The sequence below is a fragment of the Heloderma suspectum genome, chromosome 10 (genome assembly GCF_057233095.1).
Source record: "Heloderma suspectum isolate Gila_16-S chromosome 10, 16-S_ref, whole genome shotgun sequence".
NCBI lineage: Eukaryota > Metazoa > Chordata > Lepidosauria > Squamata > Helodermatidae > Heloderma > Heloderma suspectum.
Genome location: NC_139467.1, coordinates 43,061,657 through 43,086,072, shown reverse-complemented (window position 1 = coordinate 43,086,072; position 24,416 = coordinate 43,061,657).

The window sequence follows — 24,416 nt, the reverse complement described above, 5'->3', positions numbered from 1 at the left end:
GCTGCTACCTGTGCTTGGCCAAAGGCCTTGGGCTCCTACCATGTTTCGTATGGAAATCCCAGCATTGTTTCTATTAATAAAGCCCAAGGCCAAAGCCATCATATAAAGCATAGATTCCTATCTTCTTGCACACACACACGCTCCCGCCATCCCCACTCTGCTGTGCACACTTCGGTGACGGAGGCATCTTTGCCAAGAAGACGTGCATGTCCGTGGCCATGGCAACAGCTGCTGCTCAGTGCTTCTTCGGGATGGCAAAAGGAAAAAGAAGCGTATGATTGGGGCGGGAGGAGGGAGGCAGTGGGGGAAGGAAAGGGAAGGGAAGGGAAGAAGCTGGGATGAATAACTGCTGCCTGCCATAAGGAGGGGCGAGGTGGGCACTATGAAGGGTGGCAGAGTGGGAGGCTCTGACCCAGTGGCCACAATCCAACGGCCGCAAAGTGCCGGCAGCAGCCGAGTTTCTTTAGCTTAAGGACATGGAGATGGTGTCTTACTTTTCAAGGAACCCTCAATGGGGACTTAGATACTACAACTTCCATCCTCCCCAGCCAATGGCCATGCTGGCTGGGAATGATGGGAGTTGCAGTCCTATACATCTGGAGGGCACCAGGTTGGGGAAGTCCATCTGCTCTAGGACATCTGTTATTGCTGGGGTATTCTGGATTATTCTGCTCCCTTCTTGTTGCAGCCACCTCCTCAGTGATGCCAAATTAAGGCCACGGATATACAAAGGGATGCTTACAGAGGTCTGAAATCCAGGCTGGTGTTATTCTCCCCAGTTGTAAATGGGAGGCTGCCTCCCAGCAGGTTCAGAACAGAGGTGAACTAGCTCTGACCCAAAGACTGCCTACCACAGTTCACATCTTAGGGCTCCTTGACACATGCATGTACACAAGGTGATAACTGCAACAAATATTCTGCTGACAAGCCCCATTAAAAGGTACGGGAGCCACGCAAGAGCATGGGAAAAATAGAATTCTGATCTCTGTACGAATTCTGTGCGCGGCCCCTATGTGTATGGAAAACCGGCTCTTTGCTCAACCAGCGAGGACCCTTGGAGAGTCTGTAGGAGGACAAATACACACACAAGATGGCGGAAGCAATCATCGACAGATACTATGCGCCCAAGCGTATGCATCCTCTGGTTGTGTAGTTTGATATGCACGGTTGCTCTGACTGTTGACACACTTTGCAAAAGCAATCGGCGTACATGCCGGTTGCAGTGGAGCTGAAGGAGATGCGGGGAGATGGTGGAGGAGAACTAGGAATGCCTCTGAGCCAGTGGCTAAGAGGGGCCTGGGCACTCCCGCCCCCAAAGGAGTGGAAACTAGTGGAACTGAGTGGCCAGAAAGCTGTGGGGAGGAGGAGGAAGGTGATGATAAAGGCCTTCAGGGCCACTCTGTTGCTTGCTAAGTGCGGCTGTTTGTTCCTTTTATCAAGGCCATAAAGGTCCAGCTTGTTTGCTCAGATCTTTGGGCACAGGAGCTGCCATGTCAGAGCCACATTGTCTGCCGAGCTAACTTTTAACATGCGGCACTCTTTCATCTGCTGCTGCTCCTCCTCCTCTACCCCAGGCCTTTACTGAGGAAGCCAACAGCACAGGAGATGCCTGTTCCCCACACCGCACTGAATCTACTAGGACTAGCTAGCTTTGTAATGATCCAAAAGCCTGCAACGCCTGTTTGATCAGAGACCGTAGCCGGATGGTGGGCAGAAGGAGCGGGCAACGATGGCTCCGTCGCTGTGTTTTTAGATACTTTTCACTTTCAGGGAAGTTGTGAACATTTGCTACAGTGCATTCATGTATTGCAGAAGATTTGGGGGATGGTCTAGCATGCTTGCTTGCTAGTACTGAGAAGCTTCTGGGGAACTCCGGGATTTTCTGGAAATCACTTTGAACGTTTCAAATCGAAACTATATTTATCGTATACTGCCTTTGAGTCTCTGAAAAACTATCATCTGGATCCAGGTTAAGGTTGCTTCCAGATGGTTTTTGAGGGGGTGTCCCACACCCACAAGCATACAGTAATGACAAACAAGGCTTCTTGAAAGACACTGATCATGCTGCATAAATACGAATTCCCCGCTCCCCCTCCCTTTCCAGTTTAGTATTACAATGGTAAACCAGCCCCAGGGCAAGCTATCTGAGAGGATTTCGGAAGCCAAACTTCAGAGCTTGGATGCAGGTCAAATGGGTGCTGACCTATGTGGCTGATGCACAGCCGTGGAGCACATAGATGGAGGTAAACAAAAAAGCTCTGTGACCCTGGTGGACCAGAAGGGGAGCTCTGACTTTAAGCATGGAATTATGAGGAGAACTGTGATGAAGGTTAACCAGCACCTCATTAACAAGTTGTGAATTGCTAAGGATTAAGGGGGGCCGGGGAATACCCATGGGGCTTTATTTACACTTTAACTAAAGCTGCCTAAGAGACTTGTGCAAAAGTGTGAAGGACACCTGGGACAATTACCTTGAGCCTCTGCATTCACACTTTTGCTGAGACTGACTGCTCCTTTCTACATAATCAGGGTTTTGTTTTTCTTTGCACCACGGCTACACATTAGCTTAAAGAAGAACAGCTCTGCTGGATGGGACCACAGTGGCCAGCTTATGGGAAGCCCACGAGCAGGATATGAGTGCAACAGCACCCTCCCGCCCATCAACTGGTGTACGTAGGCATACTGCCTCTGATACTGGAGGTAGCATGCAGCCATCATGACTGGTAGCCACTGATAGTTCTATCCTTGATGGATTTGTCCAACCCCCCTTTAAAGCCTTCCAAGTTGGTGGCCATCACTATATCATGTGGTAGTGAATCCTCCAGTTTAACCAAGCACTGTGTGAGGAAGTACTTCATTTGACCTGTCCTGAATCTCCCACTGTTCAGCTTCATGGGATGACCCAAGATTCTATTATGAGAGAAGAAAAACTTCTCCCTCTCCACTTTCTCCACACCATGCACAATTTTTTACACCTCTGTCACTTCTCCCCTTACTTGCTTCTTCTTTTCCAAGCTAAACTATCCCAGCTGTTGTAACCTTCCCCCCGCAGAGGAGATGCTCCAGCCTCTTGATCATTTGAGTTGCCCTTTTCTGCCCATTTTCCAGCTCTACAGTATCATTTCTGAGGTGTGGTGATCAGAACTGTACACAGTGTTCAAATTGTGGTCACACCACAGATTCGTATAAAGGCATCATGACATTGGCAGTTTTACTTTCAATTCCTTTCCTAATTATCGCCAGGATGGAATTTGCTTTTTCACTGCAGCTGTGCATTGGGCTGCCGTTTTCACTGACCTGTTCCTCTCAGCCCCAAGACCCATGCATTGCACATGATCCACACAACATCCCTTGACACAAAGCATGTAGTCTTGCACTTAGGAAAATAGGGTGTTTTGCTCAGGCAATGCATCCATTGTTGCTATGATTGCTGTGCATTTGTGTGCCTGAGGTGGAAAATCTAAGTGGCGCTCCCCTCCTGCACACTAATTAACATAATTAATATGTGAGGCAGACATTTGTGCATGCAAAGGAATCCTACCTCTTCTGCTCTTTTTGGGAGGATCTCGGAGATCAGGTGAATTGTGCATACATGTGTACGTGCAAGCACCCAACTGGCACGGGTGATGCCATTTGCCAAGGGAAGGGTTCACATGCCCAGCACTGTGGGCGTTCACCGTGAGGCCAAATGTCTGAACTGGCTCTGGACCACACATTTTTACTATTTTGCAGTAACATCCAAGGCTATGATCAGTCAACAATTAATTTTATAAAATTATTGTTGAGGGAAACACTTAGGAAGCCTCTCCCTTTAATCCCAGATGTGTGAAGGCTGGCAGCTTTGAGGGAGAGGCAATTCTGCTTATGCCCAGAGGCACGCTTCTTTCTCATTATTCCTCCTTCCCATGTTGCAGGCCCAAGCCCTGTAATTGAAAAGAGGCTCCAAGCTGTAGCCCCAGTTGAGACTCTGAAGGCGGAAGAGGAGAGCCGCCTACGTTTCCCTCTGGTTCACCGGGCTGCCTGGCTTCTGTGTGCGGGCAGTGCCAGCTGGTACTCCTGTCAGGCCGCCCCTGTGGGTGAGGCCCAGCTCCCCTCTTCCCTCCGTTATGCTCTTCCTGCACCATCCACGGGTGGTGAAGGAGCTGCTGGTGACTTTGGCAGCAGAGCAGCTGAGCTGGAGAAAACCCTCCAGCACTCCAATGACCCACTAACCTTGTTCTCCTGAAAAATGCATGAAATGCAGGCTCCAGCCTATGAGGGCTCACACACGTGGCCTCTCTCTCTCCCGCACACCCACGCTCACTCTGGGACACGTTCCCTCTCGCACTTGCTTTGGTGTGCACACGCTCAATCATTCGCATGTGTGTCCAGTTGCAAATCCCTTGAAATGCACAGATGTGTGGACAAGTATATAGTGCCACTCTCTCTCTCTCTCTCTCTCCAGCCCTCTCCATGACTCTTCAGCATGCAGCACTTCTCTTATTCTCTCATCTATGTGCATAAATCAGCCGTCCCCAACCTAAGCCCTTCCTGGTGTATTGGATTACAATTCCCATCATCACCCAGACAGCCTGGCCAATGGTCGAGATGGCTGGTGGATTATGGGAATTGTAGTTCAACACACAAGGAGGGGCCCCGGTTGGGGAAGGCTGTCATAAATAGTCAAAATCCCCCCAATAGCCAAGTTGGCTGGGGATAATGGGAGTTGTAGTCCCACACACCGGGAAGGGGCCAGGTTGGGGAAGGCTACCAGAAAGTCAAAATTCATCCCTCCCTCCCCCTGTATGCAGTGTAGTGTGCTAGACAGAATGTTAAGAGACCTGGGTTCAAAGGTGTCCTACTCAGCTAAAGCGGAGTCTAGTCCACATGACGTTTATGCCATAACTAATGTGTGAGTCTTTAAGGTGGCACAAGACTCTTTGGTGTTGATGCTCACTGGGTTGCCTTTGGCAAATCACTCTCTCCCAAGTTAACCTACCTCACAGGCCTTTTGTGAAGACAGGATAAGTTGATGTCCACATCCTTTAGCGTCTTGGTGGGATCAAAGCGAGACAAAGTAGCCTTCTCTAACCTGGTGCCTTCCAAATGTGTTGGACTGCAACTCCCATCATTCCCTGCCAGCTGCTGGCTGGGGATACTGAGAGTTGTACTCCGACACATCTGGAGGGCACCAGGTTGGGGAAGGCTGTGAGAAACACCTGTATTCTGTTTCCCTCTCTTGTCCTCCTCCTTGCCAGGCACACGGTCACAGGTACAGGCAGAAACCTGCATTTGTGGCCTCCTGACGCCGGTGCCCCGATTCTGTCACACACACACACATCCCTGCTTGCACGCACAGCCTCCTTCGGCCTTGCGGGGTGTCTCTTTCTCTCATCTCTAACACACCATGCAAAGCTCAGTAGCTTTATATGAAAGGATCCCCTGCAAATTAGAATCCCCAGAAGCAGGCATCTGAGTCCTGGCATGTGGATCTGTCTGGCTCTCGCTTGTTTTGCAAGGGAGAAGGAGGTGGATCCACAGAGCCGGGCTGCATCCCCATCCGGTTCTTTGCCCCCTGCCCCGCTCTCTTTTTACAGGCACAGTGGCTTGAATATTCCATAGGCCCAGGCTAGCATCTTTGTGCTAGCAGTGGCTGAGCACCACTTTCATGCTCTGCTCATGCTGCTGCTCCTGCCACCACCACTGCTGTTTCAGCCCCAGTTGTTCTGTGCTCCTATCCAAGCAGCATGGAGCGGAGCGGCGTGGCAGCCCCCACAGACAGCAGCAGCCTGCTCTTGCCAAGCTTGTGAGATGACCTCATTTCTCTCTCCAGTGCTTTTTGATAAACTGGTCAGCCTGCCATTCATTGATAGTTCCGTGTAGTGCCGGAGGGGGGACAGAAAAAAGAGCAGCTGTGATGGATTCGTCCCACAAACCAGTTTCACCAGCACCTTGTTTCCAACAAGGGGAGCTCAGAAGTGGGGAATGACAGTAACAGCTCACTCCCTGTTGTTTCTCTCAGCCATGTGGTACGCAGAAGTAGAATGCTCCTGAACATGGAGGTTCCATCTAGCTGTTGTTGTTGTTGTTCAGTCGTTCAGTCGTGTCCGACTCTTCGTGACCCCATGGACCATAGCACGCCAGGCATTCCTGTCCTGCGCTCTCTCCCGGAGCGTGCTCAAGTTCATATTCATTGCATCCGTGATGCTATCTAGCCATCTCATCCTCTGCCGTCCCCTTCTCCATCTAGCTACCTGAGCTAATAGCCAGCAATAGCTAATCTTCTAATGAGAATGTGTCTCACCCTTAAAAAAACAAACGTACAAGCTACTGTGCAGATCACACACACACACACACACACATACACACACCCCTTTGCAGACATGAAGTTAAAGTTAATTTGCATCAGTTTCCCCTTTTCCAGTGTGTTGTTGCTGGGTTCAAAAGCCTTCTTTTATGTGTTGCTGCGCAGATTCTCTCCCCGCACCCTCCAACGTTTGCAGGCATGACTTCAAAGTTAATTTCCTCAGTTTCTCTTTTCTGTGCTAAGGGTTGTTGGCTGCTGTGGGTTCAAAACATTACTCTGGTGTGTGGATATGCTTCTCTTCAGCCCCACAACCCTCTGCTCTGCAGGCCTAATCTCAACATTAATTTGCCTCAGTTTCCCTTTTCTCTGCAATGGGTTAATGACTTGGCTGCCTACTGCAACCATTGGCTCTGCGTACCATTAACTGCCCTGCCTCCCACCCCACCAACCCCAAGGGGCACCAGCTGCCACTGGCTAGTTGCCATTATCATTCATTGTCATCACCCTATCATAATAATCTGATGTTTGTAAGTCAACTAACTAAGGCCAGCCCCCAACCAAACTCTCACCCTTCCTCCAAGGAGCTCTGGTTAGTACATGTGGTTACCACCCACATCACAACAATCCTATCGTGTAGGTTAAGACTGAGAGAGAGGGAAAGAGAGAGACTAGCTCAAGGTTACCCAGTGAGCTTCACAGCTGAGCAGGGATTTGATCCAAGTCCACCAACACTATCCACAATGCCACACACTGGTGCTGGAAGACACCTCAAAATCTATGCCACTAAATTTAAGAACATAAGAAGAGCCCTGCTGGATCAGACCAAGGGTCCATTTAGTCCAGCATTCTTTTCTCACAGTGGCCAACCAGCTGCCCATAGGAAACCCACAAACAGGATATGAGTGAACAGCACCCTCCCACCCATGTTCCCCAGCAACTGGTGTACATAGGCATACTGCCTGTGATAGTGGAGGTAGCATGTAGCAATCAGGACTAGTAGCCAATTTGATAGCCTTCTCATCCTTCATTAATTTGAAGAATCCCCTTATAAAGCCATTCAAATTGGTGGCCATCATCATATCCTGTGGTAGCGAATTCCACAGTTCAACTATGCGCTGTGTGAAGAAGCCCTTTTATCTGTCCAGAATCTCCCACCAATCAGCTTCATGGGAGGACCCCACTGGGTTCTAATATTTTGAGAGAGGGAGAAAAATGTCTCCCTCTCCACTTTTTCCGCACCATGCATAATTCTGTACACCTCTATCATGTTCCTCCTTGCTCTTTTTTTTTCTAAGCTAAATAGTCCCAGATGTTGTAACCTTTCCTCATAGGAGAAAGGGACCATTTTAAGGGATGAGGATTGCTCTGTCCTAGCTGGTCCTCCAAGGGTTAAAGTCACAATGCCTGGGGTTGTTCAGTCTTCAGTCTCTGAAGACTGAACAACCCCAAGCTGAACAAGACAGGGTCATGGTGCTGTTATTCCTCTGGATAGAACAATGTTATCTATCTTTCCTTTTGAGCCAGCAAATTGTCCTGTGGGTTAAACATTGAGAGGAAAAGAACAGATTCAGCCCTTTTATTTTGTTGTTGACCAAAGAAAGGGCTTCTTCACACAAGGCATAATTAACCTGTGGAATTCACTGCCACCAGACTGAGGTGATGGCCAGAGATCAGGGGGCTTTAACCGGGGTTAGAGATATGCGGAACAGAACAGACCCAACAGACAGCCTTCCAGTTGTGGTGCCCTCCAGATGTGTTGGACTGCAACTCCCATCATTCCCAGCCAGTATGGCAACCCCCCCCCGCCCCAAGACATGTGATGAGCATGAGGAAGGGGCCGTATGCATCTACCGACATAGCTGCATGTAAAAATATGGATAAAACAGGCTTCTAATGCATTGACAGGAATGCTGGCAAATCTTCCCCAGGGCCAAGTTTTGCATATAATTTGCATGAATAACACTAAGAGGAACCTCCAGTTGCTCAGAGTTTTGCCCCAAAACCATGAAGTTTCATTGGCAAAACATGAATCCTAATAACTGCATTTGCTCACATTTTGCTGTTTGTTCTTTCTGCCAGTCCCTTCCCCACCCCTAATAATCCCTTCCCTTCCTTGATGTTGCTATGCGCAAGCCTGACAGGTATATTGTAAGTGCTTTGGGGCAGAAACTTATCGTATATGCTCATGTTACTCTGGAAAGAGCCATGCATGCAGACTGTGCTCTACAATCAATCAATTAATTAATATTTAATTATCTATTCAGTGATATCCTGGCATTGCTAACCCCAAATGCAGAAATGGCTCAAGTCAGTGCCTCCAAAAATCTCAAGAAGGTTTTACAAACATTTTGAAAACCTAGCAAATTGGGGCTTTCATATTTTGCCTCCACCATATCTCCAGCCAGCTCTGAACGTAAGAACAGCCACGCTGGATCAGACCAAGTCAAGCATTTTGATCCCTTTGTGGCCAACCAAATGCCAGCAGCAGGACATGAGCGCACCAGCACCCTCCTCCACCACCAACCTAATAATCCACCCCCACCAACACAGCTAGTTAAGTTCTATAAATCTGGAGCAGGTGGCTGAACCCTAAAAAATTGCAGCTTCAACAACTCACAGTAACAACCAATCATACGTATATCCCCAAAGGCAAAGAGAGGGACAATAATTTACCAGGGACAGAGACAGGAAAATAGGGATAGCTCCTGATAAATAAGGAGTGTGGATCTGCCAAGAATGTTCTGCAAAATTCCCACCACCCTTTTAAAATGACTGGGGGCTTGCACAAAAGCAGAGATGTAACCTTGCGCCTGCCTCATCGCGTCCACACATGCCTTGCCTACAAGAAGGCATTTCCAGTGGATCTCAATCTTAAACAGTTTGGGACCACATTGCTTGAAGGTCCACCTTCATCCATATCAGCCTGTTGCACTTTAAGATCAGCAAGACAGACCCTTCTCACTCGTCCACCTGTGAGGGCAGTTTAGGTGGGTGACTACAGGAGAGAGGGCCTTTTCCACAGTAGCCCCACACAATGGAATAAGTTGCCATCAGCCATCCGCCAGGCCCCATCATTGCAGGCTTTTAAGAAGGCCCTGAAGAAGTACTTGTTTACTCTGGCTTTCCCCTGACTGTGTTTTATCACACTGGGTTATAGCTGTAATTGTGCTGTTGGTTCTGTCTTATGATGCTCTTTGTTGTTTTTGGAACATTTGCTGCATTTATTACTGCATCTTTTTTATTATATGAATTGTATTGTTGTACGCTGTCTTGGGAGGGCTCCTTCCCTAAAGCCAGCCTAGAAATATTTTAAATTTAAAAAATAAAATAAAATAAATCTTCCCCATTGCCGTTCTGTGTGGTTGCAATTTTCCAGAGTAAAACTTGATCCTTTAAAATACAGGGAATCCCTTGCAACTGTAAGAGCATGGCAAGTCTGTTCTTGACCAGGTCTTGGCTGCTTGAATGATGCCATTTTCACTTTCTCTCTTTCTCCCTCCCAGCATCAGACAGAGTTTCTTCTCTCTTTGCAGTCTCAGTCCCAGGGTCACAGCATGCTATGCAGCCTCTGTATTTATAGCAACGGCTCTCCCCACTGGAATAGAAGACACCAGATGGGGCCTCCTTTTGGCACATGTACTATGAAATGTAGCGGATGCAGCGACCCCTCTAGTCTATTGTACAGACAGTTCTAGCCATGTTGCTTCATCTTCCTCTTAACATTGCTCTTAGAGATGCATGCAAAAATCCTGACTCGGACACAAAACATACCATCTAGTTCCAGACAACATCACTTTCTCGCATCTTAATCGACTTCAGAATATTTGCTGAGGGTTCCCCTAGAAAATTATGTACAATTCAAGCATCCAAGTTAGTTAATGGAGTTATTTAATAACTTTTTATCCTAATTTTAAATTGATCTTGCCAAAGAGGTTTACAACAACAACAACAACCAGATTAAAATGTTACAAATACATGGAAAGTCATCAAAGAAACATGATAAAACCCCAGCAATAAAATCAACTGAAGTCCTGGACAAATTAGAAATAAAAAGCCTTCGCTTGGTGTTTAAAACTTGATAACTGGGAGCCAAGAGAGAAGTCCTGGGAAGAGCATTCCATTTAGGGGGCCACCACCGACAAAGGCCCTTTCCCTGGTCTTCATGCCATAGACTTGACCAAGCACTTTTGGAAAATATAGATTCAAATTTCCCCCACAATTTTGTTTCTCTTCCGCTACTCCTGTATCTCTTGTACAAATTTGTATTGAATTTTCCTGCATCAAGGGAAATGACAATGTTCCATGAAAATTAGTTGAGGCCAGTGGCTCCGTAGAGCAGTCTACACCACAGAAAGAAGCATAATTTAAGTTTGTGGCCTTGTTGTTGTTCAGTCGTTCAGTCGTGTCCGACTCTTCGTGACCCCATGGACCATAGCACGCCAGGACTTCCTGTCCTCCGCTGTCTCCCAGAGTGAGCTCAAGTCCATATTCATTGCATCAGTGATGCTATATAGCCATCTCATCCTCTGCCGTCCCCTTCTCCTTTTGCCTTCAGTCTTTCCCAGCATCAGGGTCTTTTCCAGAGAGTTTTCTCTTCGCATTAGGTGGCCAAAATATTTGAGCTTCAGCTTCAGTATCTGTCCTTCCAATGAGCACTCAGGGTTGATTTCCCTTAGGATTGACTGATTTGACCTCCTTGCAGTCCAGGGGACTCGTAAGAGTCTTCTCCAGCACCACAGTTCGAAAGCATCAATTCTTCGGCGTTCAGCCTTCCTTATAGTCCAGCTCTCACAGCCATACATTACTACTGGGAAAACCATAGCTTTGATTAGACGGACCTTTGTCGGCAAGGTGATGTCTCTGCTTCTTACTATGCTGTCTAGGTGTGCCATAGCTTTCTTTCCAAGGAGCAAGCGTCTTTTAATTTCATGGCAGTCACCATCTGCGGTGATCTTGGAGCCCAAGAAAATAAAATCTGTCACTGCTTCCATTTCTTCCCCTTCTATATGCCAGGAAGTGATGGGGCCAGATGCCATGATCTTCGTTTTTTTAATGTTGAGTTTCAAACCAGCTTTTGTACTCTCCTCTTTCACCCTCAACAAGAGGCTCTTTTGATCCTCTTCGCTTTCTGCCATTAGGGTGGTATCGTCTGCGTATCTGAGGTTGTTGATAATTCTCCCTGCAATCTTAATTCCGACCTGTGATTCATCCAACCCGGCGTTTCTCATGATGTACTCTGCATATAAGTTAAATAAGCAGGGCAATAATATGCAGCGTTGTCGTACTCCTTTCCCAATTTTGAACCAATCGGTTGTTCCATGTCTAGATCTTACTGTTGCTTCTTGACCCTCGTACAGGTTTCTCAGGAGACAGGTAAGGTGGTCTGGTACTCCCATCTCTTTAAGAATTTGCCACAGTTTGTTGTGATCCACACAATCAAAGGCTTTAGCGTAGTCAATGAAGCAGAAATAGACATTTTTCTGGAATTCTCTTGCTTTCTCCATGATCCAGCGAATGTTGGCGATTTCATCTCTAGTTCCTCTACCTCTTCGAATCCCAGCTTGTACTTCCGGTAGTTCTCGGTTTGCATACTGCTGAAGCCTAGCTTGTAGGATTTTGAGCATCACCTTGCTGGCATGTGAGATGAGCACAATTGTGCGGTAATTTGAACACTCTTTGGCATTGCCCTTCTTTGGAATTGGAATGTAAACTGACCTTTTCCAGTCTTGTGGCCACTGTTGAGTGTTCCAAATGTGTTGGCATATTGACTGCAGCACTTTAACAGCATCATCTTTTAGGATCTTAAAAAGCTCAGCTGGAATACTGTCATCTCCGCTAGCTTTGTTGTTACTAATGCTTCCTAAGGCCCACTTGACATACTCTCGAGGACGTCCGGCTCAAGTTCAGAGACCACACTATCATGGCTATTAGGGACATTAAGATCTTTCCTGTATGGTTCTTCTGTGTATTCTTTCCACCTCTTCTTAATCTCATCTGCTTCTGTTAGGTCCCTTGCCTTCTTTGTCCTTTATCATGCCTGTCTTTGCATAAAACGTTCCCTTGAGATCTCCGATTTTCTTGAAGAGATCTCTAGTCTTTCCCATTCTGTTGTTTTCCTCGATTACTTTGCATTGTTCATTTAAGAAGGCCTTCTTGTTTCTCCTTGCTATTCTCTGGAACTCTGCATTCAGTTGGATATATCTTCCCCTTTCTCCCTTGCTTTTCGCTTCCCTTCTTTCCTCAGCTACTTGTAAATCCTCATCAGGCAGCCACTTTGCTTTCTTGCATTTCTTTTTCTTTGGTATGGATTGAGTTGCTGCCTCCTGAACAGTGTTACGGACCTCCATCCATAGTTCCTCAGGCACTCTGTCTATCAGGTCTAATCCCTGAAATCTATTCCTCACCTCCACTGTATATTCATAAGGGATATGATTGAGGTCATACCTGAATGGTTTAGTGGTTTTCCCTACGTTCTTCAATTTAAGCCGAAATTTTGCAAGAAGCAGCTCATGATCTGAGCCACAGTCAGCTCCAGGTCTTGTTTTTACTGACTGTATAGAGCTTCTCCATCTTTGGCTGCAAAGTACATAATCAATCTGATTTCGATATTGACCATCTGGTGATGTCCATGTGTAGAGTTGCCTCTTGTGCTGTTGGAAACGAGTGTTTTCTATGATCAGCGTGTTCTCTTGGCAAAACTCTATTAGCCTTTGTCCTGCTTCATTTTGTACACCAAGGCCATGCTTGCCTGTTATCCCGGTGATTTCTTGACTTCCTACTTTAGCATTCCAATCCCCTATGATGAAGAGGACATCTTTTTTTGGTGTTAGTTCTAGAAGGTGTTGTAGGTCTTCATAGAACTGATCAACCTCAGCTTCTTCGGCCTCAGTGGTTGGGGCATACACTTGAATTACTGTGATGTTGAGTGGTTTGCCTTGGATTCGTACTGAGATCATTCTGTCATTTTTGAGATTGTACCCCAGTACTGCTTTTCCCACCCTTTTGTTGACTGTGAGTGCTACTCCATTTCTTCTCCGGGATTCTTGCCCACAGTGTCTGTTTCCCGCCTCCCAGCTGAGCAGAGCAGAGCAGAGCAGAGCAAGCTGCTCCAGCTGGTCCAGGGACTACAGAAGCAGGCAAGCTCCCAGAGAGCGAGCGAACAGAGCGAGCGAACAGGGGGAGCAAACAGGAGTTGGCCAGGGGAGTTGCAGGGGTTGAAGAGAAAGGAGACAAAGGAGACAGAGGCTAAGAGGTAAGTGGGTTGCAGGAAGCCCAGGGGGCTGCCCTTTATCCTTCTGATTGGCTGTGAGCTCACCAGGTGCTTCTGAGAGCTCCAACTGAACTGGAGGGGTGTGGCCTGAGTACTCCCAGCAGCTGACTGGGCGGGAAGCTTCAGTCTGTTTCCCACCTCCCAGCTGAGCAGAACAGAGCAAGCTGCTCCAGCTGGTTCAGGGACTACAGAAGCAAGCAAACTCCCAGAGAGCGAGCGACCAGAGCGAGCGGACAGGGGGAGCAAACAGGAGTTGGCCAGGGGAGTTCGGCAGGGGAGGTCAAGGGGGAGGCCCCTAACATTTTTTTTTTTAACTAACTTTTTCCCATTTATTTGTCTTGTAACACACACTTCCACACCAGTGGGACTCTGCTTTTAACCTCTACTGAGTAGAGGAGCAGGCACAGGCTAGTCTAGAACAATCACAAAGCTAGACACAAAAAGGGAAACGGGGCTATGGAAGGACAAGACTCTCCAGTGGTGGTGACCTGCAAGGTGTGTGCCATGTTTGTTTTCTTGCCTGAGAACAACATGGCCTACACCTGCAACAAGTGCAAGTTGATCACGCTGCTGGAGGAAAAAGTAAGTGGACTGGAGCGGCGACTGTCAACCCTCCGGGGAATAAGAGAACACGAAGAGTTCTTGGACAGAATGGGGGAACTACAGCAGCAAAGGGAGGACCAGAAGCTTGAAGAGCAACAGCAAGATGAGGCAGAAGTGGGAAATGCTGAGGAGAAGAAAAATGGAGTAGAGGATACTCCTTGGAAAATGGTGACAGTTAGGAGAAGAAGAACTAGACGCCACTCTGCACCAGTGGAAGCGGTGGAGCTGTGGAACCGATTCCAGGTACTTGCAGATGAGACTGGAGGACAGCCTGCAGAGGAAGAATCACAGGGGAACCTGCATGAGAGTGAGCAAGAGGCTAAAGGTCAGTCAAACAGAGGCGATGAAACCCAGGCCTACAAGAAGAAGAAGAGAAGAGTGGTAGTAGTGGGAGACTCCTTGCTGCGTGGGATCGAGACCCAAGTATGTCGCGAAGACCCGTGGACTCGCCAGGTATGTTGTCTCCCGGGAGGACAGATTAGAGACGTGACTGAAAGGTTGCCTGCACTCATAAAGCCCACTGACAGGTATCCCTTTCTTCTCATCCATGTGGGAACAAATGATACCGCCAAGCGGAGCTACGAAGAGATCACGTCAGACTTTGAAGCTTTGGGAAGGAAACTCAAGAACTTTGGGGCCCAGATAGTTTTCTCATCCATCCTTCCAGTAGTTAGAAGAGGGATAGAAAGGGAACGAAAAATACTCCGGGTGAATGACTGGCTACGAAGGTGGTGCCAACGAGAGAGATTTGGATTCTGGGACCACGGGCTATACTTCCTGGAAGATGGGCTGTTGGCTAGGGATGGGTTGCACCTCACAAAGGCTGGGAAGAATGTGTTTGGCCACAGCATGAAGAACTTCATCAGGAGGGCTTTAAACTGAATCCTACGGGGAAGGGAGATGTAATGTTGGGGGTAACCATGGACGTAGGCGCATGCACTGCAATGGAGAGAACAGCGCTGATAGCGCCCAATAATAGTCTTCAGACACATGTAGGAAGAAAGCCAGACTATGAAGCACATGGTCTTCGATGTCTATATACTAATGCCCAGAGTATGGGAAACAAACAGAACGAACTTGAACTCTTAATACAGGAGGGAAATTATGACTTGATAGGTATAACTGAGACTTGGTGGGATGACTCTCATGACTGGAATACAGCAGTTGAAGGATATAACTTGTTCAAAAAGAACAGGAGGAACAGAAAGGGAGGCGGGGTTGCACTGTATGTGAAAAATACATATCTCTGCACAGAAATACAGGAGGAGGAGCTTGGTAGCCCCATCAAGAGCATCTGGGTTGAAATAAATGGAGCAAAGAATAAAAGGAACCTGGTGGTCGGAGTCTACTACCGGCCACCCAATCAAGGAGAAGCCAAGGATGAAACTTTTGAAAAGCAAATAGCCAATGTTTTAAGGAAGCATGATGTAGTAGTAATGGGGGACTTCAATTTCCCTGATATTTGTTGGGAGACAAATTCTGCAAAACATGGCCCCTCCAGGAAATTCCTGACTTGTGTGGCGGATAACTTCCTCCTACAGAAAGTAGAGGAAGGAACTAGAGGATCGGCTATCCTTGACTTGATCCTAACCAACAGAGATGACTTAGTGGATAAAGTAGCAGTTACAGGAACTCTGGGGGAAAGCGACCATGTTGTACTTGAGTTCTTGGTTCTAAGGGAAGCAAAAGCTGAGTGTACTCAAACGCGTACCCTGGATTTTAGGAAAGCTGATTTTAATAAACTCAGAACAATGATCAGTAAGGTCCCATGGCAAACAATGCTAGCGAGAAAAGGAGTCCAAGATGGGTGGGAACTTTTAAAAAAGGAAATTCTCAAGGCACAATCACAAACAATTCCAACAAGAAGAAAAGGTGGAAGACAACAGAAGAAGCCAATGTGGCTTCACAAAAAGCTTAGGGATGACCTGAAAACAAAAAAGGACACATATAGGAAGTGGAAAGAAGGCCAAGTAACAAAGGAAGAGTACAGGCAGGTAGCACAGAATTGCAGGGATGGCGTCAGGAAGGCTAAAGCGGAGAACGAGGTGAGGTTAGCGAGGGATGCTAAAAACAACAAAAAGGCTTTCTTCAGCTACGTGCATAGTAAAAGGCAGAGGAAAGAAATGGTTGTTCAGCTATTAAATAAGGATGGCAAAATGATAACAGATGACAAAGAAAATGCAGAGGTGCTCAATTCCTACTTTGGCTCAGTCTTCTCCCAAAAGAGGGTCTATGACCCCCCTGGCAAAGGCGAAGTACAGGCTGAAGGGGCAGGATTGCAGCTTGAGATCGACAGGCATATGGTCAAGGAACACCTCATTACTTTGAATGAGTTCAAATCTCCAGGGCCAGATGAACTGCATCCTAGAGTAATAAAGGAACTGGCAGAAGAACTCTCAGAACCGCTGTCTATTCTCTTTGAGAAATCATGGAGGACCGGGGAAGTGCCAGATGACTGGAGGAGGGCTAACGTTGTCCCTATCTTCAAAAAGGGTAAAAAGGAGGAACCTGGGAACTACAGACCAGTCAGTCTGACATCAATCCCTGGGAAAATTCTGGAGCAGATCATAAAGCAATCCATCTGGAAGCACCTTGACAACAATGCCGTGATTACTCGAAGCCAACATGGATTTGTCAAAAACAAGTCCTGCCAGACAAATCTGATCTCATTTTTTGATCAAGTCACCTCCCTTGTAGACCGTGGGAATGCTGTAGACATCATATACCTCGACTTCAGCAAAGCTTTCGACAAAGTGCCCCATGATATCCTGATGAGCAAACTTGCTCGAAGTGGGCTAGATGAAACAACGATCCGGTGGATCCACAGTTGGCTACAGAATCGGACTCAAAGAGTGCTTATCAATGGGACCTTCTCAAGCTGGGGAGAGGTAACGAGTGGGGTACCGCAGGGCTCAGTCCTGGGCCCAGTGCTCTTCAACATTTTTATTAATGACTTGGAGGAGGAGGTGCAGGGAATGCTGATCAAAATTGCAGATGACACAAAATTGGGAGGGATAGCTAATACTTTGGAAGACAGAAACAAAATTCAAAGTGATCTGGATAGACTGGAATGCTGGGCAGAAAACAACAGAATGGCATTTAATAGGGACAAATGCCAAGTTCTGCACCTAGGAAAAAGAAACCAAATGCACAGTTACAAGATGGGGGATACATGGCTCAACCACACTACGAGCGAGAAGGATCTTGGAATTGTCGTCGATCACAAGCTGAATATGAGCCAACAATGTGATGTGGCTGCAAAAAAGGCAAATGCTCTTTTGGGCTGCATTCATAGAAGCATCGCTTCCAAATCCCGGGAAGTACTAGTTCCCCTCTACTCAGCACTGGTTAGGCCTCATCTGGAGTACTGTGTCCAGTTCTGGGCACCACACTTTAAGAAGGATGCAGACAAGCTGGAGAGGGTTCAAAGGAGGGCAACAAAGATGATCAGGGGACTGGAAACAAAGCCCTATGAAGAGAGACTGAAAGAACTGGGCATGTTTAGCCTTGAGAAGAGAAGACTGAGGGGAGATATGATAGCACTCTTCAAGTACTTGAAAGGTTGTCACAGAGAAGAAGGCCAGGATCTCTTCTTGATCATCCCAGAGTGCAGGACACGGAATAATGGGCTCAAGTTACAGGAAGCCAGATTCCGGCTGAACATCAGGAAAAACTTCCTGAGTGTCAGAGCAATACGGCAATGGAACCAATTACCTGGGGAGGTGGTGGGCTGTCCCACACTGGAGGCCTTTAAGACGAGGCTGGACAGCCATTTGTCAGGGATGCTCTGACTTGGATTCCTGCTATTAGCAGGGGGTTGGACTCGATGGCCTTGTAGGCCCCTTCCAACCCTACTACTATTCTATGAAAAGTAGTAGATACGATGGTCACCTGAATTAAATTCGCCCATGCCTGTCCATTTTAGTTCGCTGATTCCCAAGATGTCGATGTTCAATCTTGCCATCTCATGTTTGACCACCTCCAGCTTACCTTGATTCATTGATCTGACATTCCAGGTTCCTAAACAATATTGTTCTTTACAGCATCGGATTTTCTTTTCACCACCAGACACATCCACAGCTGAGCGTCCTTTCGGCTTTGGCCCAGCCGCTTCACTCTTTCTGGCGCTACTTGGAAATGCCCTCTGCTCTTCCCCAGTAGCATATTGGACACCTTCCGACCTGAGGGGCTCATCTTCTGGCATCATATCTTTTAGCCTTGTGATACGTTCCATGGGGTTTTCTTGGCAAGAATACTGGAGTGGGTTGCCAATTCCTTCTCCAGTGGACCACATTTTGTCAGAACTCTCCGCCATGACCTGTCCGTCTTGGGTGGCCCTGCACGGCATAGCTTATGGCTTCACTGAGTTACACAAGCCCCTTCACCACAACAAGACAGTGATCCATGAAGGGGAAATTTTTAGCCACACTCATACATAACAATAAACCAGTATTCTTGGATTATCCTGGTTTACTGTGAATGAGCAATATGCTGGTGCATGCAGCCTGTTCACTCCCACTTCACTGCTTCCTTTGTGTGAGCAGATTAAACTAACCAGGAAGTGATAGCTTATTATGATGCCTGAATCCAGAATCCTGGTTTGTTGCTCCCAAAGCCAGAATTGTAAGCCAGCAACAACTCAGGTTTTACCTGCTTGCATGAAGGGCTGAGCAAACATGCAGTAGCATGCACTAGCACACACTCATCCACAGTAAACAAGGATAACCCAGGGATCCTGGCTGAACACAGCTATCAAGAGATGGGGAGGGGCCACCGCAGAATGTCCCAGGATCAGCCCCTGTCATCTCCAGGTACGGCTGAGAAAGACGCTGCTATTGATCCTTGGGCAGCTGATAGACCAATGGCCTGACTTGGTATAAAGCAGCATATAGCTCTGTGCTCTCAATTTTCCTGAGTGGTAGAAAGTTTCAGGGTCAGTTTCCTTACAGGCAAAGAGTACTAGAGACTTACAGTATTGAGCTGATTAATTTAAAAGCTGAGCAATGCTTTCGGGGTGTTGCAGTTGGGGGTGGGGGTGGCAGGAAGGCACACAGGAAGAGCTAGTCTGTAAAACGGCATCAGTTCCCCAAAAGCAAATAGCATGACCTTGAAGCTTCTCAAGCTTCCTTCTTACCAGCCAGATGCAAAACAAAGGCCTCTCTCTCTTATGCTGGTTATGTGCCACTGTTTTCTTCAGCTCTCCTTTAAGTAAGAGTGGGAAAGGTGTGCAGCAGCTAGTAGCTACCAGCCATCAGTGCTCATTTAAAGAAGTACTTCCTAGCCATCAAGACTCATTACAGTAACATCTGTTATGATTATTCTACACAAAGTCATCACCCATATCCAAAGGGTCTTATAACAGTATTTATAGACAGAGCTCTCAAAATATGAATAATCCATACAAATTATGAACAGGTGGCAAGCAATTCTAGTAGCTGGAGATGGCTCTTCTCATATGCCCAGGGTGTGGCAGCTGAGTTATTTGGGTAAAGAGGGACCATGGATACTGAGACTTTCACTTCTACCTTTATCCAGACTGGCCTGGAAGTGCCTATAAGTTGCTGCCATCTGTTTGTATGCTGGACGGGCGGCAAGAAACTGTGCATTTGATTGCCATCCAGTTCCTAATGGGCAAATGTCCTCCTGACAGAACCCACCAGCCTAATTGGCACTAATTGGCATTCCTTGTTGTGACAGACTTGGCTTTGGGGAAGAGACGTTTCAGGCTGCACCAGGCGATCGTGTATTTCGCAAAACTGTTTTTTTATTGTGATATTGTGAATTCTGTTACTCAGTGTCCTCTTAATAAGGACCCACTTGACAAATATCTGTCCGGGTTTAAGCTTTGGAAGAATTTTGTAACACCTAGAGAATCTGTATGTTTCCTGCCTCTGGATATTGAAAAATATGTTGCCTTGTGTAGTTCCTTGTTTGCGCTGGTGGCTAGGAAACTTGAGAGCTGTAATTTTTTTTGCTCAAATGTGAATGTTTCTTGGATTTGTTATGTCTTAAAGCTAAACAATAAAATTGTACTACTACTACTACTGCCACATACACATTGACAAAAAAGAGGAAATGCATCACCAAAAACAAGGGCAAAAGAGGGCATGGATTTGCATAACATTTGCATATGTTAATGTATACATATAGATGACAATTTAGAAATAATGACTATAATTTAAATAGAAATACAGGATGTCTCACCATAGTGAGGAAGACAGTAAGCAGATGATCTGTGTTCCTGCTCAGTCTGCTGTCCTGGTGCCAGGGCCAGCCCTACTGTTAGGCAAAGTGAGGCAGCTGCCTCAGGCAGCCGATGCTAGGGAACATTGGTGAGGTGTTGGAGGGCAGAGCTATGTGTACCATGTACCTTGGCCTGCAGCCCTCAGGTGCAATGGAGAATACTGTCCCTTTGCCGGTGTCAAAAAAAGATTCAACTGTCAGTCAGGTTGGTTTTAATACGTGGGATGGGGGAGGGCGCCATTTTGTCCTTCCCTTCAGGTAGCAGAATGACTTGGGCCAGCCCTGCCAGGTGCTAAGTGCTGATGGGGAACTTCTAGATTCCTGCTCCTCGTCTTATACTTCTTTATCTTTCAGCCAGAGTTGGACTGGACAGCCCTTCAAATAGAAGGCTGTTATCTGGAAAGTAGGTCACATGGCCATTCTACCAGCCTCATGTGAATGTAGATTGGCACCTGAAGTTGAGCAAAGAGGTAATGTAGATGAGGCAGAGCTCGTAGGACCTGCACCAAAGAAGAATCACTCCTGCAAAGTTTGACATCGCTGAGAACCAAGAAGGGACGTCATGACTCAGGTTTATACAAGAGTGAAGTTACAGGGGGAGAAGGAATAATTCCTTCTGAACTGAGGATCACTCCAGTACATCGCTAGGCAGTCGGTTGATGCATAAAAGGAAGCTTGTATTTATTTTATTTCACTTCCCCCCCTCCATTATAAGCTGATGGAGTCCATCGTCACAAGATGTTGTAAAGCAGCCCTCACTAATCTTGGCCATGCAGGCAGGCAATGATGGGGGTGGAGTCCAACACATCTGGAGGGCATCAGGTTAGGAAAGGCTGTTGTAAAAGCTGCCACTGTACTTTTAAAGTTCAGAAATATCTCTTTATTCAGTAATTATTTACATTTATACCCCACCCTTCCTTCAAGGAGCCCAAGGCGGCATACATGATCTTTCTGCTCTCCATTTTATCCTCACAACAATCCTTTGGGACGGATGGATACTACGGTTATATTTCTTGTTGTCTTTTAACATTTTGATATTTTATACAATTTTAATATTATTGATGATTTAATTATATTTTTAACTTTTAACTTGTGTATACTTCTATGTGTAGGTTTTAATTGTACAAGTTTTAATGTTGTAAACCCACCTTGAGTCCCAGTATTGGGGAAAAGGCGGGATATAAATATAATAATAACAACAACAACAATAATAATAGTGTATAATAATAATAATAATAATAGTGTAGGTTAGGCTGAGAGTCAGAGACTGGCCCAAAGTCACATAGAGCATGAGGGGGGACTAGAATCTGGGTCTCCCAAGTCCCAGCCCAACACTCTAAGCACTATACCACACTCACTCATCTAAAAACACATGGAGCCTCAGTCTATTGGTGGGTACCAGCCACAACAGCGAGAAGCACGCTGCTAGGTTCAGAGGTGATGGGTGGATACAGGCGATCACATTTGTACCTGACATGTGCTAAAATTCTCCTTTATGGTCAGTTTGGTCCGTAATAGCGTTCTATAGATTCACCCTTGGAAGTGCTTTGCATACATTATCTCAACATTCCTTACAACAGCCCTGTAAATCAGGTCGCTATTATGATAGCTGTATTGCTGAGTAAGTGGGGTTGTGGGGAGAAGGCTGAGAGAGAGAGAGAGAGAGGTTTCCCTGAGACCACTTTGTGAGTGAATGGCTGACAGGTGAGATTTGGATGTGGGCCTTTCCAGCTCGAACTTTTCACCACTATGCTACACCAGCTCTTTCTCTCTTAATCAGGCATGACTGCACACAACTCATATTTATTTCCTCTTCCAGAATCTGGGATATGAGAACTTGGTGCTGGAATCTGTTGGGCAACTTTCTTCCATATCTTGACAGAAAAAGAAGGTGGGAGCAAAGAGGAGGAAAAAACAAACAAACTCAGCAAACAAGCAAGCCATGGCTTTTCTTAAGTTAGTGGCCAGGCCTGCTCTTCCACTATCAAAACCTTCCTCCCACCCCATTCATGCCCTCCATTCTGCGTGTGTCACCTCAAATCTTGAGGCCAAGGAGGAGAAAAAACAAAGCAATAAGTTGTTTCATTTATATTAGTGTCAGGGATTTGTGACCATAGGGAAAACCACTAAACCATTCGGGTATGACCTAAATCATATCCCTTATGAATATACAGTGGAGGTGACGAATAGATTTCAGGGATTAGACCTGATAGGCAGAGTGCCTGAGGAACTATGGACGGAGGTCCGTAACATTGTTCAGGAGGCAGCAACTCAATCCATCCCAAAGAAAAAGAAATGCAAGCAAGCAAAGTGGCTGCCTGATGAGGCTTTACAAGTAGCTGAGGAAAGAAGGGAAGCGAAAAGCAAGGGAGAAAGGGGATGATATATCCAACTGAATGCAGAGTTCCAGAGAATAGCAAGGAGAGACAAGAAGGCCTTATTAAATGAACAATGCAAAGATATCGAAGAAAACGATAGAATGGGAAAGACTAGAGATCTTTTCAAGAAAATCGGAGATCTCAAGGGAACGTTTTGTGCAAAGACGGGCATGATAAAGGACAAAGAAGGCAGGGACCTAACAGAAGCAGATGAGATTAAGAAGAGGCGGAAAGAATACACAGAAGAACTATACAGGAAAGATCTGAATGTCCCTAATAGCCATGATAGTGCGGTCACTGAACTTGAGCCGGACATCCTAGAGAGTGAAGTCAAGTGGGCCTTAGGAAGCATTAGTAACAACAAAGCTAGCGGAGATGACAGTATTCCAGCTGAGCTATTTAAGATCCTAAAAGATGATGCTGTTAAAGTGCTGCACTCAACAGTGGCCACAAGACTGGAAAAGGTCAGTTTACATTCCAATTCTAAAGAAGGGCAACGCCAAAGAGTGTTCAAACTACCGCACAATTGCGCTCATTTCACATGCCAGCAAGGTGATGCTCAAAATCCTACAAGCTAGGCTTCAGCAGTATGCGAACCGAGAACTACCGGAAGTACAAGCTGGGATTCGAAGAGGTAGAGGAACTAGAGATGAAATCGCCAACATTCGCTGGATCATGGAGAAAGCAAGAGAATTCCAGAAAAACGTCTATTTCTGCTTCATTGACTACGCTAAAGCCTTTGTGTGGATCACAACAAAATGTGGCAAATTCTTAAAGAAATGGGAATACCAGACCACCTTACCTGTCTCCTGAGAAACCTGTACGAGGGTCAAGAAGCAACAGTAAGAACCAGACATGGAACAACTGATTGGTTCAAAATTGGGAAAGGAGTACGACAAGGCTGCATAATGTCGCCCTGCTTATTTAACTTATATGCAGAGTACATCATGAGAAACGCCGGGTTGGATGAATCACAGGTTGAAATTAAGATTGCCAGGAGAATTATCAACAACCTCAGATACGCAGACGATACCACCCTAATGGCAGAAAGCGAAGAGGATCTAAACAGCCTCTTGTTGAGGGTGAAAGAGGAGAGTGCAAAAGCTGCTTTGAAACTCAACATTAAAAAAATTAAGATCATGGCATCTGGTCCCATCACTTCCTGGCATATAGAAGGGGAAGAAATGGAAGATTTCAAGATTTTATTTTCTTGGGCTCCAAGATCACCACGGACAGTGACTGTAGCCATGAAATTAAAAGACGCTTGCTCCTTGGGAGGAAAGCTATGGCACACCTAGACAGCATAGTAAGAAGCAGAGACATCACCTTGCCGACAAAGGTTCGTATAATCAAAGCTATGGTTTTCCTAGTAGCAACGTATGGCTGTGAGAGCTGGACTATAAGGAAGGCTGAGCACCAAAGAATCGATGCTTTCAAACTGTGGTGCTGGAGAAGACTCTTACGAGTCCCCTGGACTGCAAGGAGGTCCAATCAGTCAATCCTAAAGGAAATCAACCCTGTCTGCTCATTGGAAGGACAGATACTGAAGCTGAAGCTCAAATATTTTGGCCACCTAATGCGAAGAGAAAACTCCCTGGAAAAGACCCTGATGCTGGGAAAGACTGAAGGCAAAAGG